Here is an 18,180-nt window from a genome sequence, read left to right on the forward strand (position 1 = left end):
GCTGGTTCATATGGTATTTACTCTTAGATTTTTCATGGAGTTCTCCACACAGATTCCCAGAGTATCTGTACCAGTTTGGATTCTCACAAACAGTGAATTATGATTCTCCCCTCTTCACATCCACACCAGGATTTGTTGCCAGTTGTGTCTTTGACCTTAGCCATTATAACTAGCATCATATGAGAAATGTTTTGATTTTGATTTCTCTAATTGCTAAAAATATTTTTGAGACTTTTTTAGACATTTTAATTTATTCTTTTAAGACACACACACACACACACACACACACACATGCACACACATGAGGGAACAATATAAATTTCAGGGGCAAAGTCTTATGCTTTGAGTATGAATCTGATGCTGAGCTCTTTGTCACGGGCCTGAGTTCAAAGACACAGAGGGCCTAGCGAAGTCCACATGCTGGTCGCCAGAAGCTGGGTTTGTCGCAAAACCTATGTGACCCTACAAAGACCCTTCGAGAAATCGCATCTCCACCAGGAGCTTAAGTTGATTGGAGAGTAGGGACTCCGGAACAAACGTGAGGTGTGGAGGGTCACATTTACCCTGACGAAGATCCGTGAGGCTGGCTGCGAGCTGTAGACGAGAAGGATCCTCGGCGTCTGTTTGAAGGCAATGTTCTACTGAGGTGACTTGTTCACACTGGCATGCTGGATAAGGGCAAGATGATGCTGGATGACATCCTGGGTCTGAAGATAGATCAACGATTTCTTGGAGAGACGCCTGCAGACCCAGGTCTTTAAGCTGGGCCTGGCCAAATCTATTCACCATGTCCGTGTGCTCATCCGCCAACATCACATCAGGGTCCGAAAGCAGGTGGTGAACATCCCATTCTTCATTGTTCGTCTGGACTCTCAGAAGCACATTGACTTCTCCCTCCGTTCTCCTTATGGTGGTGGCCGTCCAGACCGAGTGAAGGGGAAGAAAGCCAAGAAAGGCCAGGATGGCGCTGGAGCTGGTGATGATGAAAAGAGAATTAATTAATACCTTGTGGCACTGGAGGGTTGTCTAGTTTTCCAGTTGAAACATAAAACAGAATTGATACTTTGAAACAATAACAACAAAAACTGAATTTTTTGATGATATTTTTTGTTTTTGGTGAAATTTAGGTGCCATCAAGGCCATATTGAGAAGTGGGGCTTTTATGAAGCAGTTAGTGTAGGGAGGTCTAGCGATTGTAAATCCAAAGCTGTTTTGAGCGTAGATTCTGTATAAAAGATTTGTATTTATTCTTCCTATCTCTTTCCCTCCGCCTTCCCTCTCCCATGCCATCTTTTCCATCTTTTCTCCCACTTTTCCTCTCTTCCTCCTTGTCTCCTCCTCTTCCTCCAACAGTGGCACTTTTGCCATGGATGAGCCTGTAAGGAGGCGTGTATCAGAGTGGCCTTCTTCTTCACCCTCTCAGCCTCCAGAACTACTACATTTCTGTTCGTTCTTGGGTATCTTGCCCCAGAAGCACATGAACGAAGACACCGTCTTTATAGAGGAAGAAGCTGAAGCAACCTTTGAAATGTAAAATCAAGAATAGGAGAAACAGAGCTACAGAGCATGGGGAGGTAGACACAGGGAACGGCACACATTCTTGCTGGCTGGTGGGCTCCCAGAGTACAGCACACAGGAAGAATTCTGAATACAAATGACCTAAAATGTCAGAGAGTGATGCATGAACTTTATCCAGCAGACCTGTATTGGAATGACATGATGAATGTGTCCTTTTGAGAATGTTAATAAAGTATCGTTGTCTCGAAAGATGGATTGGAACAAAGACAGTAAAGGAGAGCCATCAAGCCAGGCCCTTGATGCTGCTGATCACCCCCCTTTATCCTCACCAGCTCCAAACTTTTAAAACTATTTTTTTAAATATCCCACTCCTTGTTTGTCCCATGTTTAGCACAGTTGCTCACAGACAAAGTTAACATAAATAGGAAGGCTTCCTATTCTCTCTGCTCTACTGCCCAATGCACATTTACCTTGCCCTGGCTGCTTCTCATTAGTAATAACAGCTCACTTTGTGAACACTATTTCATGTAGTCCTTACAACTACACTATAAGAGAGTTCAAGGATCCTTTCAGAAAGTGATCCTTAAGTGCTGATCCCGATTTTCATAGACAATTTCATAGGTCAATTGCTTAGAAACGGAAATATAGCCATTCACTTTACAATAGAGATCTCACAGGCATATCCTCGTTGACTACATATAGGTCGTGAATGTGACAGGTACATAGGTAACTATCTGCCCATTACCTTAATTACATAAATATGCCAGTTATTTCCAGATTCTAGCTATTATAAATAGGGCTGCTATGAACATTGTGGTGCATATATCTTTGTTGTATGTTGGAGCGACTCTGGGGTATATGCCCAGAAGTGGAATAACTGGGTCTTCAGGTAGTACTATGTCCAATTTTCTGAGGAACCTCCAGACTGATTTCCATAGTGGTTGTACCAGTTTATAACCCCACCAACAGTGGAGAAGTGTTCCTCTTTCTCCACAACCTCGCCAGCATCTGCTAGCATGGCCAGGATATCCTTATAATTAGAAGAAAACCAACATTCTGAGTTAAAAATGAGAGAATTCACAAAGTAATTTCAATGTAACCATCAATAGAAGTTTTGAGTGATCAACCTGCTGGCTACTTGCTCACAGCATTCTTTGCTGATTTTGTGTAGACTGGCCCAAAGTGATATTGATAGAGTGCTGTTATGGGTCAAATGAATACTTCTCTTAGAGGTTTGCTTAAAGGCATCCATAATGATTTGGAATAGAATGAGGAGAAGCAGGGAAATAAACTCACTAAATACAAAAAAAACAACTAATGGAGTGAAAGGTTTAGGGTCTTTGTCAAAGAATAGCTGGACAATTTGAAAAAAAAAAAAAAAAGAACAGTTAAAAGTTTGCTATTGGAAGAAAAACCCTGCACAGAAATGATTAACCTTCTAACAGAATTCTGGCTTCCCTTAGTATTAGCGTCCTTTTTTTTTTTTTTTTCCTTTCTGGATTTATTTGAGTGTTAAAAGTTGTTTATATAAAGCAGGAAAATGATGGCTACTCATCTGTTATTACCAGTCTCTCTCTCTTGCTGAGAAGACAAACCAGTTGATATACAGAAAGTTTCTAACAGCAACCCCAGGAAGAAGGGGAATTGAAAAGCTGCCACAGAAGCAACAGGGTTGGAAGTTACTGTATCAGTTTAAAAGACAAGATGAGAGTTCAATCTATTTCTTTGACAACAGAGAAATGTTCAAAACTTTCTTTCTCTATTACTCTATTCAATTAGCAAGTGAGAACTGATTGCTTTTAGGTCAAAGGTCTTTATTCATATTTAGTCAGCCAGCAATATTGCTGACCTTGGAGTACGTAACTATAATATAAATATAAAGTATAAATATGATTTTCAGAAATATTTAGAATAGAAATATTTGACGTAACAATATGTAAATGCAATTTCTTGCGAACCTCCAAATTAGAAGTAAGCCACGGGAAAAGCCAAGCTCAACATATAATGTAAGAGTGCAGCCTTACCAAATATTGGGGTGAGAGAAGAAATGCTTTCATAATTTCAAGACTAACAATCGGTCTTCAGTTTGTGGTTTGAGAGAAACTTGGGAAACCAGAGTTGTCAGTGGGAGAAACACGCAAAGAATCCTGGTAGTAAGACTTCATCTCATGTATTCAGGATGTGGATGTTGGACTTCTCATGAACTCTCTACTACTGAAACCTACTTTTTACTCAATCAAATGAGATTTGAAACTAGTCTCTATTTTTTCTTTGGACTAGCATTAGAAAAAGAACGTTAATATGTAAATGTGCTTCAATTTGGGCAAATAGGTTTGTGAAAATATAAAACTTGTTTCCAGTGATATCTGGAAAAGTTGGCAAGGAGATAGATGGCAGCGAGGTGAGAGATCTTGGAGAAAATGTGTGCTGGTGATTAGTGATAAAAACATGACCAAGTCCAAGAGAGTTACTTCAGGAGTTTGGTACCCAGGAAGGGCTTGGTTCTAAGTGATCCTTTGCACATGCATATCAGAAGAATCTACAGTTCAAACTGGAAAGAAAGGACCAAATTGATGAAGTCACCAAAAGAACTGAAATAAAACGTTCTGATTTAAAGGAAAGAATTTTCACACATTTCTTGAGTTCTCCCTGTTATAGGTGCAGGAGGAAGACAATGAATGAAATCAAATCTCTGATCAACTCCCTCTACAATCCAAAATTTCTCTAATATACAGAAACAGATAAGGACAAAAATGATAGAAAATTATAGGGTAGCATGCCTGATACATAATGATACAAATATTTCCAATGAAATACTTGTAGACAAAATGCAGAAATATAACAAAAAAAGATTATCCATGACTACCCAGTTACCTTTGTCCCAGAGACATGGGAACATTCCAATATGTATAAACCAATAATGTAATAAATCTTGAATGGGCTTAAAGAAAATACCACATGATTATTTCAATATATGCAGAAAAGGTATTCAATAAAATCTACCAGGCTTTATGATAAAAGTCCTACAGAAAGAGGGACTGAAGGGAATGAGCCCCGGTATAATAAAGGCTATATATGACTTGAACCACAGCCAACAGCATCCTAAGTGGTGAAAAATTGGAAGCAGTCCCATTAAAAACATGACTAAGGCAAGGCTGTCTACTATCCCTACTCCTTTTCAATATAGACCTTGAAGCACTAGATAGAACAGCAAGACAAGAGAAGGAAACACATGGGTTTCAAATAGGAAAAGAAGAGGTAAGATTATCACCATCTTAATGATAAAACCTCTTTTAAAATCATTTGTCATTTCTATCATTTTGCTAAACACAGTTAGAAAATATGAAGCTCATGCAATGTTTTACATAGAAATTTATCAAACATTTTAAAATTACCGCTATTAAATTCTACCTTCAATGGAAAAAATAATCAACCCAGTTCTTTACTGCTTGACAACAATGATGGCCCTGTCTCTCATTGCCAATCAATTATTCTTCAATTCACTCTAAGACTTCATCTCATAGTATTACTGTCCCATTCCGACTGGTATTCTGGTCATGGTCATTTAAGCAGTCAGTAAGAAATTTCATCCTTCCCCTTCCAAATGAGTGTTTCTGGAAAAAAAGTTGTGTCTGCAAACACTGGCTGATGAGAACTACAGTGGTGTAGACAGGTTGGAATGTTGCAGGTCCAAAGGCTGATTTCCTTATCCCAGGCTAACTTAAGCCTTCTGATTAATTGCCCACCCCTGTGTTAGAACTAACATCCTGTGACTAATAGATACAAACATTTGGGATCTGTTAACAGACTAGTTTCTACTGGACCCAAAAGGTGAGGATGTCATTAGAAAGCATTTGAGGCCTACGGAAGAGCTTTCTTTGCCTTGCTGTAAAGGTCTCATTGATATTGGCACCAATACATCTTTAAACAACCACAATAAACAGAGAGAGAGAGAACAAGAGAGGGGGTGAAGGGAATGGAGGGAGAGCAGGGGGGGAGAGGGAGAGGGAGGAGAAGAGGAAGAGGGAGAGGTAGAAGGAGATTCAAAAGGAATTGGGGCTGGATCTATACCCAGCTCTACCATGGTAAAACTTGCCTGCCATGTGCAAGCACTTGAGTTCCCTCTGGAGTGCTTTAAAAGAAACAAAGAAGATTAGCTCACAATAACAAGTTCGGGGAGTTTCACATGAAGTTGGGCAAAAGCAACACTGTACCAATTTGAAACAACAATGAAAATAGGAATGGAGGCACTAAAAGTAAACAACTCATTCTATAAAGATGCCTATAAAACGAAAGGGGATTTTTCAACGTCCATAAAAGGAATGTGAAGAAATAACTCCTAAAGACCATCATATAACCTATTCCAAGTAGCAGTGATAATGCCATAGCTGCAGGTATAGGTGCCAGGGACTGCAGCCAACCTGGCAGCTCTGTCAGGCAAATGAATTATTGCAGCGGGCCTGCTTGCTTAATGTCTATGATTATTTTCTAAGACCCTTGGGGTTGGGGAGCACTATCTTGTTTGTACTTGGCAATTGGTAAGTATTGTGAGGTCCTATTCTCTATAGCGCTGTTCTGTGGCAGGTCCATACTAAGTAGAAGACACAGCCCCATAATGTCTACTATGTAGGAAGGATACAAATAAAAAAAATCTAGTAAAGGCAACCTTCCTTCCCCCTGTGCTGCACATATGTGTATTATAAGAAAGATGCTTCATTGCATTTGGCAGTCAAGAGTTAGTTCCCGTCCTGCCAAGATTTCCAGGGATGGATATTCTCCTGCTAAAATGAGTGGCCGGTGCAACTATATAAATCACATCTTTGAAAAGTTTTAAGCTATAGGGCATTCATATTTAGTAGTGTCAGCAAATCACAGTTGATACTAGTTTCTCTTTGTTACACACACACACACACACACACACACACACAAACCCCATAGCTTTACCTGCTGGGCAGGGTTATGTATGATCATCCTGTGGAAGTGATCAATAATTTCCCATTTTCTCCTCCCTGATCCCAGGTCAGGACTGGATTTTGACAGTTTGAACAAGCCTGAAAGACTAGAAGTGTTCAGTCTGTGCCAAGGAAAGCCAGCTGCACCATGATAGACTCCGAAACTGAGAAGCATTGTTGAAAGCAACAAAACCCGGCTAGACATGAAGGCTAACAACTGAGTATAATGCTGGTACAGAAGCAAAGCAAGAAGCTTAAGAAAAACTAACAAGGGAACAGACAATGAAAGACGACCAGGCTGAAAATGCAGACATGCCCGGTAGACAGAAAACCTGAGTGCAGAGCTAAGAATGTCATCTCTGAGGAATGACACAGTAGTTGTACACTGAGTAAGAAATATATTTCATTCGAAAGTCCAGCTCTGCACAAAGCAAGCGATTAAACAAACAATATAACCTGGAAGTGAGAGATGGAATTAGAATTTATAGTTATTTCAGTAAATTGTCTAAATGTCATTTTAACCCAAAGTTATAAAACTTAAGGACACGCAAACATGATAGAAATGCAGAATAAAAAGCAATAATGGAAACTGTCTTTGGGGTGACCCCAGTACTGACATGATAGGCAAAGACTTCGCAGCCGTGATTAGAAACTTTTCAAAGAACTAATACAATTTTTGCTTAAAAATGAAAGGAAAATGGAATGACAACATCTCATGAAATAGAGAAATCTACAAGAAGACAGAAATGATTTTTAAAAAAACCAAAGAGCTCTTTCTTCCTCTCTACCCATGGTCCTTTTTTTGCTTCCTTGGCTTCCATGATTACTTTAGAATATGTTATCAAAAGATTTGGAGCTGGAAAGCTCAGATGAGAAAGAACAGGTGATGTTTGTCTTTCCGTGTCTGCATTACATCACTCAGGACGGTCTTTTCTAGCTGCACCTCTTTACCTGCAACATTTATGATGTCCTTTATCTTTACATCTGAATAATATTCCACAGTGCTTATGTACCCAATCCTCATTATCCATACTTCAGTTAAAGAGCATCTATGTTGTTTCTAGCTATAGCGGATACAGTATCAATAAACACAGATTAGCTAGTATCTATGGAGTATGTGGTGGAGTCGTTTGGGCATGTGCTGAGGTGAGCTATAGCTGGGTCCTATACCAGAATTACTTTCAGTTTTCTAAAAGTAGAACTCTCCACACTGATTTCAGTAGTGGCTACACTGGTTCGCAATCCCGCCAACAGTGAGCGAGGGCTCCTTTTCCCCACAACCTCATCAGCATTGTGTGTCAGCTGTTGTCTTGCTGTTGGCTATTCTGGCTGGAGTAATATGGAAAGAGTTTTAATTTGCATTTCTATGAATCCTAAGAACATTGAAGTCTACTTTAGATATCTCTTAGTTGTCTGTATTTGTTCTTTTGAGAATTCTCCGTCCAGATCCATGTCACATTTTAAAAGTGTGTCATTCATTATCCCGACTCTTTGGTTTCTTTTGAGCTCTCTCTATAGTCTAAATATTAATGTTCTATCAAATGCATAGCATGCAATGGTTCTTTCTCACCCTGTGGGCTCCCTCTTTACTCACTTGATTGAACATTGGTTTTGCAGAAGGTTTTCTGCCCCTCACCCCACCCCCAACTCCCTCCTAGTGCTTGTCTGATAATTGGCCTTAATTCCTGAGAAAATGGAGTTCTACTAAGAAAATCCTCTTTCTTTTTTATTACTATTTATTTATTTATTACAGTTCAGAAGCTCCCCACCTCCCAGTCCTCCCTCCCACAGTGCCCCATCCCATTCCTTCTCCCCCTGTCTCCAAGAGGATTAGCATATGAAAACACACTGGTTTTTGGTCAGGCAGGTCAAATAGACTCCCAAAGACTACTGCTACTGTCCTTAGCTACCTTCCAGAATGTGAACGTATGACACTATTTCACATTACAAACTTGAGACACAGGACTTGGAGAAATCCAAAGGGAATTGTCCTGAAAGCATCCTTTCTGAAGACCAGCTCTCATAGTATCAGAAAGTGCTATGCAAAAGTCCAGGGGAGAAAAGTCAACAATAGTCCTACCCAGGTCTCTAAAGCATTTAAACTACCATAATGTCTCATCTGACAAGGGATCCTCAAAGATGCAGTAGTGGCAGGAAGGCTTCAGGTTAGCCAATAACCAGCCCACTCTGTCGGAGGAAATTAATGCCTGGCACTACAAGCAGCGCCAACTATCCATGGCTAGAGAGGTCATAGACCTTAGAGTGCTAGAGTCCAGCTCTGGGAGAGGAAATAATCAACTACAGCTATTTTTTCTAAACCAATATAATTTCTAACTGTATCCTAAATTTTTATTCTTATACCTACAAATAATTGTTTCTGTCTCCCTCATTAAATGAGCTTCTTTTTTTTTGCAAAGAATAGGAATTTAACAGAGATCTACAACTGGTCAAAATGCAGAGAATATGCGACTGTGAGCTGTCAAGCCCCCGTAGTATATCCACAATACAGCTAAGGCTCAGGGATAATTGCACAAGAGGGAGTGGAAAGATTGTAAGAGCCAGAGAACCAGGAAATGTGCTGATAGTTTCTTCTAGCCATGAAAACTGTGCTCCTGACTAAACAAGACCTGCATAATGACAAGACCAGTTGACATGACAGTATATAGAGAGGAAATTCCACAAGGCTGCAGCAAATGAAGAGCTACAAGCGAACAATGGTTTCTGAGAAAGGGAGGATCAGTTTTCTCCAAGGGCAAGCTGTTATCTTATCCGTTTCCATGTGGCCCTAAACACATGCACATACAAGGGACAGCAAAGATAGTCAGTATGTTACACACACACACATCATTATCATAATCGTCATTAAAATATTAACATTAAAGAGAATGGAGGGGAAAGCAATGTGATTTGATTTATCATCTGAACCAAAAGGGAGCCAAGACTGAGTTCAATGTGCAGTAAGAGCATAGCTTTCAGACAACTGTATCACACACAGTAGGACTACATTGTATAAATAAAGAAGAAAGAAGAACACTTGGCAAAGCTTGAGAGAATTTGTTAGCAAACCCAGCTTTTCAGAAAAACTCTAAAAAGATTTTTCAGCAATTATCATGTGACAATTCAAATCTACAGAAAAAAAACTAAAAATAATTATGTAGGTAATTGTTCATAGCTCTTAGGCTGATTTATAATACAGTTACAAAACCAATATGTATGTGATTGATTTCATACCTATAACATTGAGAAGTAATGCATTTTGTAGGAGGAGAATGCATGTAGTTCAGATTGAGGAAATGACACCAGATAGTTAACTGACTAGACAGTATAAAACAAAAGTAATCAAAATGATAATTTATTATCCAACATGTCATAATAAACTATAAATATGTATTTGATAGATATCCTTAATTTTCTTAGTTCTTTAGAGTATATAATCATATAATTATAATATTTTAAAACATCTGAATATAATCTAAGTATAATCTAATGAAATATACACACCAAATAGGGGTATGTAGAACTATATAGTAATAAAGTTTCTACATCTTACTAAATTTAAAGTAGTAGATTCTGATGTTTAAAATATATCTAGTAAACACTAGTGAAAAGAGAAAGCCATAAGCTATGTGCTTGTACCTACACATACATTTACATACACATATGTACAAACACATATGTACAAACACTAGAAATGTTCACTAAATCTAAAGAAAACATTAAAGGAAGAACAAAATCATAGACAGCAGTCAATGGAATAGAAAATTTCTGAGACATACAGAAGCAAAATTTAAATTAAATTAAATTACCAATGCAGGACCTGGAAACACGATTCAACTGTTAGGACCTGATACTGTTCTTGTAGAGGACCCACATTCAATTCCTAGAAAAAAATTTGGCCAGCTTACAACCACTTCTACCTCCAGATCCAGGGAATCTAAAGCTTTTGGCCACTTTGGGCATCTGTACATACATGTTCATGTGTTCATATGTTTTCACTCACATGCATCTGTGCATACACACACATACATACACACATACATACATACATACATACAGAGCTTAAAATAATAAAATTCTCAGAAATGACCAGGGAAAATTTGAACCACTACAATAAGTATAATGCTGCATATTAATTGAGTAAAAATTGAAGAAAAAAGATCATCATATTGGATTACCGACAGACCTACTAAAAGGCAACAGTTCATCTTACAATCACCATGCTTTTCTTCTCCTTATTCTTAAACACAATGGCAACTGTGTCACTTTATAGTGACAGTGGAAGGCAGGATAGAGAACTTGTAGACCCTTTAAAAAGGGGGTTTCTAAACAGAATGCGTAAGGGAGGAGAGAGGTAAGAAAAACACCAGAATATATGAGATGAAAGAGTGTTGAAATGTAGAGGAAGCAAAGGCAGTATTGGGATGTTGGGGGCTGGGAAGTCTGCATCTGAATTAAACATGTACAGACATGTTTCTGGCCATCATTTCCTCAGTACTGTAATTTCATGGCATTTATATTATATGAAATAGTAGAAATCAAAGAAGTTTCCAAATAAACCCAAAGACTTCAAGGAAGGCAGAAACAAGAATCCTAGTGTAAATTGAAGCTCATGATTCCTAGTTCTATGGAAAAATATCAGACATAGCCTAGTTCCTAGCCAAATAAATATAGTACCTCATACAAAAGATGTACTTTCTTTTCATCATATTTAGTATTGTATCTGAATTTTTAACCCACAATTATAAGGAGTAATAAAAAGAAATGCATACAAACATAATGAGAGCTAGACTCAGATATGGTAGTTATAGAATGACCCAACTGGGAAATAAAATAATTGTGAGCTCTCTGCCAAGGGCTGTCATGGAAAAATGGACAACATGCAAGAACAGATGGAAATTCTAATAAGGCCCCAAAATAAATTCTAGGTGTCAAAAACACTGTAAGAGAAATGAATTCTGCCTTTGATAAGCTCACAGGGGACTGGACACAGGGAAGCAAAAAACCAGAGGGCTTGGAGGTACATAAATAGGAACTTCAAAGCCAAGAGAGAAGGTAAAAGACAGACCTGAGGCCAGTTAGGAACAATGTAGCATATGTGGAGTGGTCATTCTAGAAAGAAAATAAAGACAGGAACAGAATAGGTGCTTATGGGAATAATAACCTTGCCAAAATTCATGAATGACGTAGGTCCCTGAAACTCAGGGGACACAAAGCTTAGTAACATATTCAAATGTCCCAAAATCAAAACAAAAATATAATTACAAAACAAATAAGAGATTAAAAAACCCATATTTATGGAGAAATGAGGGTAAGGATTTCAATATCATTCCCTTCCCATTCCATGGACGAAAAGGAAAGAAAGGTTAAGACAGCTTAGTACAATGACAATCTTAGTACAATGACAATCTTAGTACAATGCTACTTCTTAAACTACTGCTATACCCATGTTCACTTCCTGTATATACAAATGTAGTTCTTCAGAACATGTGTTCTTGAGTGGATTCTTTATGGAACACAGTTTAATTGTGGGAGAGAGAGAGATTACTTAAATTTAAGACCCAGATGTCTCTGAAGAGTTTGCCACTTGTGGACCTGCCTTGCCAAAAAAAAAAAAAAAAAGTTAAAAGTTCATTAGAAAGTGGAGGGAAATGATATATTTTTTAGAAACCCAGATTCACATGAATGAAGAGTCCTAGAGAAGGATTTAATAAAAGTAAAATACATTTTCACCCACTTCTTAATCTTCTTCTCTCTAGACACTCTAAGTGCTGACTGTTCAAAATAACAATAGTAACAACATAGTCGATGATTGTACCTTATGAGTAAGTGACAGCTAAGTTATGACAGAAAGCATGAATTGAAAATAAGCCGTTTTAAAATACCTACTCGACCTGTCAAGAAGTATACTATTATTTCAAAGCTGAGTTTGATTAATTATGAATGATATTAAATTAGGAATATAGCAAGGATATCACTAGCATTTTATCGAAATAAGGATAATTGGCATGCTAAGAAAGGAGAAAAATAAACCATGCAATTTATTCATTTGAAATCAAAGACATGACTACAAGATATGTGGATCTGCACCTATAAACCTAGTACTTAGAAGGCTTAGGCAGAAGATCCTATCCTCAGTTTGAACTTCTTTGGAGGTACAAAATGAATTTAAAGCATGCCTCTGCTACAACAAACTGGGTTTGTGACCAGTTTGGAATATATAATGAGATTCTGTCTTATATAAAATAAAAAAAAATATTTCACATACTTTTAAGTCATAGAACCCAGACAAATCATGCTTGTACTGACTTGGAAGCTCATCTCTACTGGCTAGCTTTTGAAGGGCTGGGAGATTCTATGCACGCTACCAGAAGAGAAAGTAATCATCAGCCTTACCCAGTTGTGAACCCTGTGAGTTACAATAAACAACTAGCCTGGCAAGGCATGCCCACTGGAACATTAGTAGCACAAATGAAATGGCTGTATCAACCCTGCTCTACAAGAATGCATCATATATGGCACCATTATCTGGGCCATGAATCTGTGACTTTGTCATAGGCCTAGGAGAGAAACTGATTCTATTACTCTAGGATTAAGATATAATATTAAATTGACTCCAAAAGACTTCTCGTTGTACCCATAGATCAGTACACCATTCAGTCCTCATCAGAGAATCTTCTTGCTGTGGATGGCAAGTAAAGAGGCCACAAATGGGAAGTGTCAGTAAGAGACTGTGGAATGTTCTGCCTCAGATGGGAAGTCTCTATATATATCACACCCTTTCCTCCTAAGCCCCAGGGATCATTGCAAAAGAGCAGGCAGAAAAAGCACAAGAGCCAGAGGTAGTAGGTGGCTACAAGGAAATAGAGCAAAAGAGTCAGAGGTCATAGGTGACTACAAGGGAATAGAGCAAAAGAGCCAGAGGTCATAGGTGACTACAAGGGAATAGAGCAAAAGAGCCAGGGTAATAGGTGACTACAAGGGAATAGAGCAAAAGAGCCAGGGTAATAGGTGACTACAAGGGAATAGAGCAAAAGAGCCAGGGTAATAGGTGACTACAAGGGAACAGTGTCGGGCAGTTGCACATATGTATTCAGGACATTTGAGACAGCATTCACAGGCTCAATATAGACAAAATATTGGGGGAGGGAGGGTGGTGGGCACAAAGTTTTACCCCTAGCAAAGGGTCTATTATCAAAGAATAGCTGCTGGGAGACGAAGAGTACGTTTTTATTAAGGGTGTGGACACTAGTGTGTTGTCCACTCCCCACTGAAGGCCGCACATCCAAGATACGGGCAGTACAAACTGTTTCTGATGGTCAAAAGTAAAAACAAACACAAAGGGAGAGGGAAGTAAAGTTATGTGACTAGGGAAATGGGTGGTGGACCCGAGGAGAGTTTCGGGAAGACAGTGAATATGATAAAAATGTAATGTATGACGTTTTCAACTAATAAAAATGAGAGGAAAGTCTTAAAATTCAAGGAAACTGTTTAAAATGGGGTGGTTAAAAAGAGACAAAAATTAAGTACAACAAAACAGAAAAGAGTTAACAAGCGAATTATAAACAATCCCTTTAAATGAGTGAGGTCTAACTACATAAGTTAAAAGATAGAGACTTTCCAAAAAAAAAAATCAAAACGACATGACTATATTTTATAAGGTTATATAAATATAAAGAACATATTAAAACTGAGAAAAATATGACATGCTATAATCAAAAGAAAGATAAGCTAATAATAATTGATTTCAGAAAGCAGATGTCATAATGAGGGAATTTATCAGAGGCAAGAGAGGTTATTAAATGATTACAAAAGATAATTTTCTTGAATGTTTATGCAGATACAGAGCATCAAGATGCATGAGGCAAAAACTAATAGATCTACAAAGAGGAACAGATAAATACATTATTAATATTGGAGACTATATTACCTTCTTTCAGTAACTGACAGATCCAGTTGGCAGAAAATCAGTAAGGATATAGTTGAACTCAACAGCACCATTGATCAATATATATTTGTCACTTATAGAATACCCTATCCCAAAACAGCAGAATGCACAGTATTCTCAAATTCCATATGGTACAATACAAAGAAACACACATTCTAGGTCATAGAACATATCTAAAAGTTGAAATAACTTACAAAATATACATTAAATCCACATTGGAACTGTATGTGAAATAACAGAAAGATAGAAAAATAGGAATATATTTGGAGATTAACCAACATGATTACAAATAAAACAATTATTAAAAGCTAAGTCCTTTACAGCCTGACACACATGTACAGAAGGTACTGGAATTATTTTGTGTCATTGTGTTTTCTCTTAGAAAATAACTCCTATTTCTTAGTGTTTTATTGTTATGAAGATATACCAAGAACAAAGCAACTCTATAAAAAACAACATTTAATTGGGGCTGACTAACAGGTTCAGAGGTTCAGTCCATTATCATCATGGTAGGAACATGGCAGCATCCAGGCAGACATGGTGCTGGAGTAGCTGAGAGTTCTACATCTTCATCTGAAGGCAGTTGAAGGAGACTGTCTTCCACACTGGGTGGAGCTTGAGCATAGGAGACCTTAAATCCCACCTATACAGGTGACACACTTCATCCAACAAGGCCATACTTCCTCCCAAAAGGCCATACCTCCTAATAGTGCCACTCTCTGTGGCCAAGCATTCAAACACATGAATCTATGAGGACCAAACATATATTAACCACCACAAACATTAAGAAGAAACTGTAATCTGAATTTTAAAATTTGAACTTCTCCATTGGCTAGTGATATATAGTATGATACTCTTACAATGCTAGCCATTCCAGGGAGCCACAGGTCCCACCCAGCCATGCAACTTGTAGATTAAATGAGCAAAACTCTACAGTGTATATTGTCAAACATTGCCTTTTTTCTTTGTTTTATTCTTTAATCTTATTTTTACAGTTGAGTCTTTATCCCCATCCCAGCCCACCCTCTGACTGTTTGTTCCACATCCCATACCTCCTCCCCTCATCCCCAAGAGGATATACACACCCCTATTCCCACACCATCCCACCAGACTCCCCCACTCCCTAGGGGGAACTCAAGCCTCTTGAGGGTTAGGTGAGTCCAGACCCAGGAGTCCTCTGCTGTATATGTGTTGGGGGAACTCATATCAGCTGGTGTATGCTGCCTGGTTGGTGATCCAGTGTCTGAGAGTTCTAAGGGGTCCAGGTTAGTTGAGACTGCTGGTCCTCCTACAGGGTCACCCTCTTCCTCAGCTTCTTCCAGTTTCTCCCTAATTCAACCACAGGGTCAGCAGCTTCTGTTCATTGGTTGGGTGCAAATATCTGCATCAGACTCTTTCAGCTGCTTGGTGGGCCTCTCAGAGAGCAGCCATGCTAGGCTCCTGACTGTAAGTACATGATAGTATCAGTAATAGTGTCAGGCCTTGGGGCCTCCCCTTGAGCTGGATCCCAATTTGGGCCTGTCGCTGGACATCCTTTCCCTCAGGCTCTTCTCCATTTTTGTCCCTGCAGTTCTTTCAGACGGGAACAATTATGGGTCAGAGTTTTTGACTGTGGGATAGCAACCCCATCCCTCCACTTGATGCCCTGGCTTTCTACTGGAGGTGGCTCTACAAGTTCCGTCTCCCCACTGTAGTACATTGCATCTAAGGTCCCTTCCTTTGAGTCCTGAGAGTTTCTCACCTCCCAGTTCTCTGGTACATTCTGGAGGGTCCCCCCACCTCCTACTTCCTGAGGTTGCCTGTTTCCATTCTTTCTGCTGGACCTCAGCGCTTCAGTTCTTTTACCCCACCCAATAGCTGATCTTGTTCCCCTCTCCCGACATTAAGATTCTTGTAGAAAGAATTAATTGATAAGAGGCTCTATAGATAGCAAAAGATCACCATGTTATTAACAACATCCACTCCCAGCCATCTGCTGGGGGAACGGGGGGCAAGTGTAAGCCCCTTCTGTTGAAGAATAAGGCATGCGTGTTCTTTTGTGACTGGGTTACCTCACTCAGGATGATATTTTCTAGTTCCATCCATTTGCCTAAGAATTTCAAGTAGTCATTGTTTTGAATAGCTGAGTAGTACTCCAATGTGTAAATGTACTACATTTTCTATATCCATTCCTCTGTTGAGGGACATCTGGGTTGTTTCCACCTTCTAGCTATTATAAATAAGGCTGCTATAAACATGGTGGAGCATCTGTCCTTGTTAGACGTTGGAGCATCTTTTGGGCGAATGCATTCACTGATAAGTGGATATCAGCCCAAAAGCTCAAATACCCAAGAAACAATCCACCGACCATATGAAGCTCAAGAAGGAAGACAAAAATGTGGATGCTTCAGTTCTTCTTAGAAGGAGAACAAAATACTCACAGGAGGAAATACAGGGACAAAGAGTGGAACAGGGAGTGAAGGAAAGCTCATTCAGAGACTGCCTCACCTGGAGATCCATCCCATATGCAGCCACCAAACCCAGTCACTATTGCTGATGTCAAGAAGAGCTTGCTGATAGGAGTCTGATGTGATGTCTCCCAAGAGTCTCTGCCAGAGTCTTACTCTTATAGATGAGAATGGTTGAAGCTAACTAACCATTGGACTGAGCATGGGGACCCCAATTGAGGAGTTAGAGAAAGAACTGAAGGAGCTGAAAGTGTTTGCAACCCCATATGAAGAACAATAATATCAACTAAGCAGACCCCCACAGCTTACAGGGACTAAACCACCAACCAAAGAGTACATATGGAGGGACCCATGGCTTCAGCTGCACATGAAGCAGAGGATGGCATTGTCTGGCATTGATAGGAGCAAAAGCCCCTGGTCCTATGAAGGCTTAATGTACCAGAATATGGGAATGTGGGAGCATCTTTATAGAAGCAGAGGGTTAGGGGAGAAGGAATGGGAAAGGGGAGGGAAGAGGAATAACATTTGAAGTGTAAATATACAAAATACGAAATAAAAAGGAAGAAGACTGAAGACCCAGCTCAATAGTGCACTGCTGGCCTAGCAGTGATAAGACTCTGTGTTCAATCACTTGTACTGGAAAAGGGAGGGCTACAGAGAAGCAAAAATGTAGCATGTCTGATATGTAATGCACACTCAATAAATATTTATTGGATAAAAACCAGAAGAGAAAAGCATATGAGTTTTGACATTTCTGATTTCTCTAGTGCTGTCCATGGGCATGAAGACATCTTCCTTTTCTACAGTCCTGACTGAGATATACTCTATACATGAGTGAAATTTTCAAAACATAAAACCAGGTAGCCTAGAAAGCGATTGTCTTCAAAACAACATGGCAAAACAATGACAATGGAACCTTGTGATAACTAACCTACTCCTATGACAATAACATGAAGCATTTCATAAAGGCCCCTCCCTTGTGGCATAATTACCCAGATATCTTAGTACTGTTACAGTGGAAATTCGATTTAAGCATGAATTTGGAAGAGGGAATTTCAAGTCATAGCAGATGAAAATTGGTTTTATTGAAATAAATAGCAAAGTAGACTACCCTTCCTACCAGGCTGTCTGCAGCTGCCGTTTCAAGGTTTGAATGGGAGGTCAGGGGTCAAGCTAGAAATGTTGAAGGGAAACAGCATTGGAGAACTAGGTGAAAGGTTGTGGGACTTCATACATTATGGAGATAGGACCAAAGACTCGATAGTACATTTGATGTGCTGATAATAAGAGCTCGTCTTCCCTTTTCACTCTCTAGCGA

The 18,180-nt window shown here is 39.1% G+C and overlaps 1 pseudogene across 1 annotated transcript; it reads left to right on the forward strand.

The window, feature by feature from the left end:
• Nucleotides 1-417: 417 nt before the first annotated feature.
• On the forward strand, nt 418-1,002 carry LOC308415866 (small ribosomal subunit protein uS4-like; annotated as a pseudogene). Its single transcript has one exon. The product of its transcript is annotated as a small ribosomal subunit protein uS4-like (transcript).
• The last annotated feature ends 17,178 nt before the right edge of the window (nt 1,003-18,180 follow it).

Source organism: Micromys minutus (genome assembly GCF_963924665.1).
Source record: "Micromys minutus genome assembly, chromosome: X".
Lineage (NCBI taxonomy): Eukaryota > Metazoa > Chordata > Mammalia > Rodentia > Muridae > Micromys > Micromys minutus.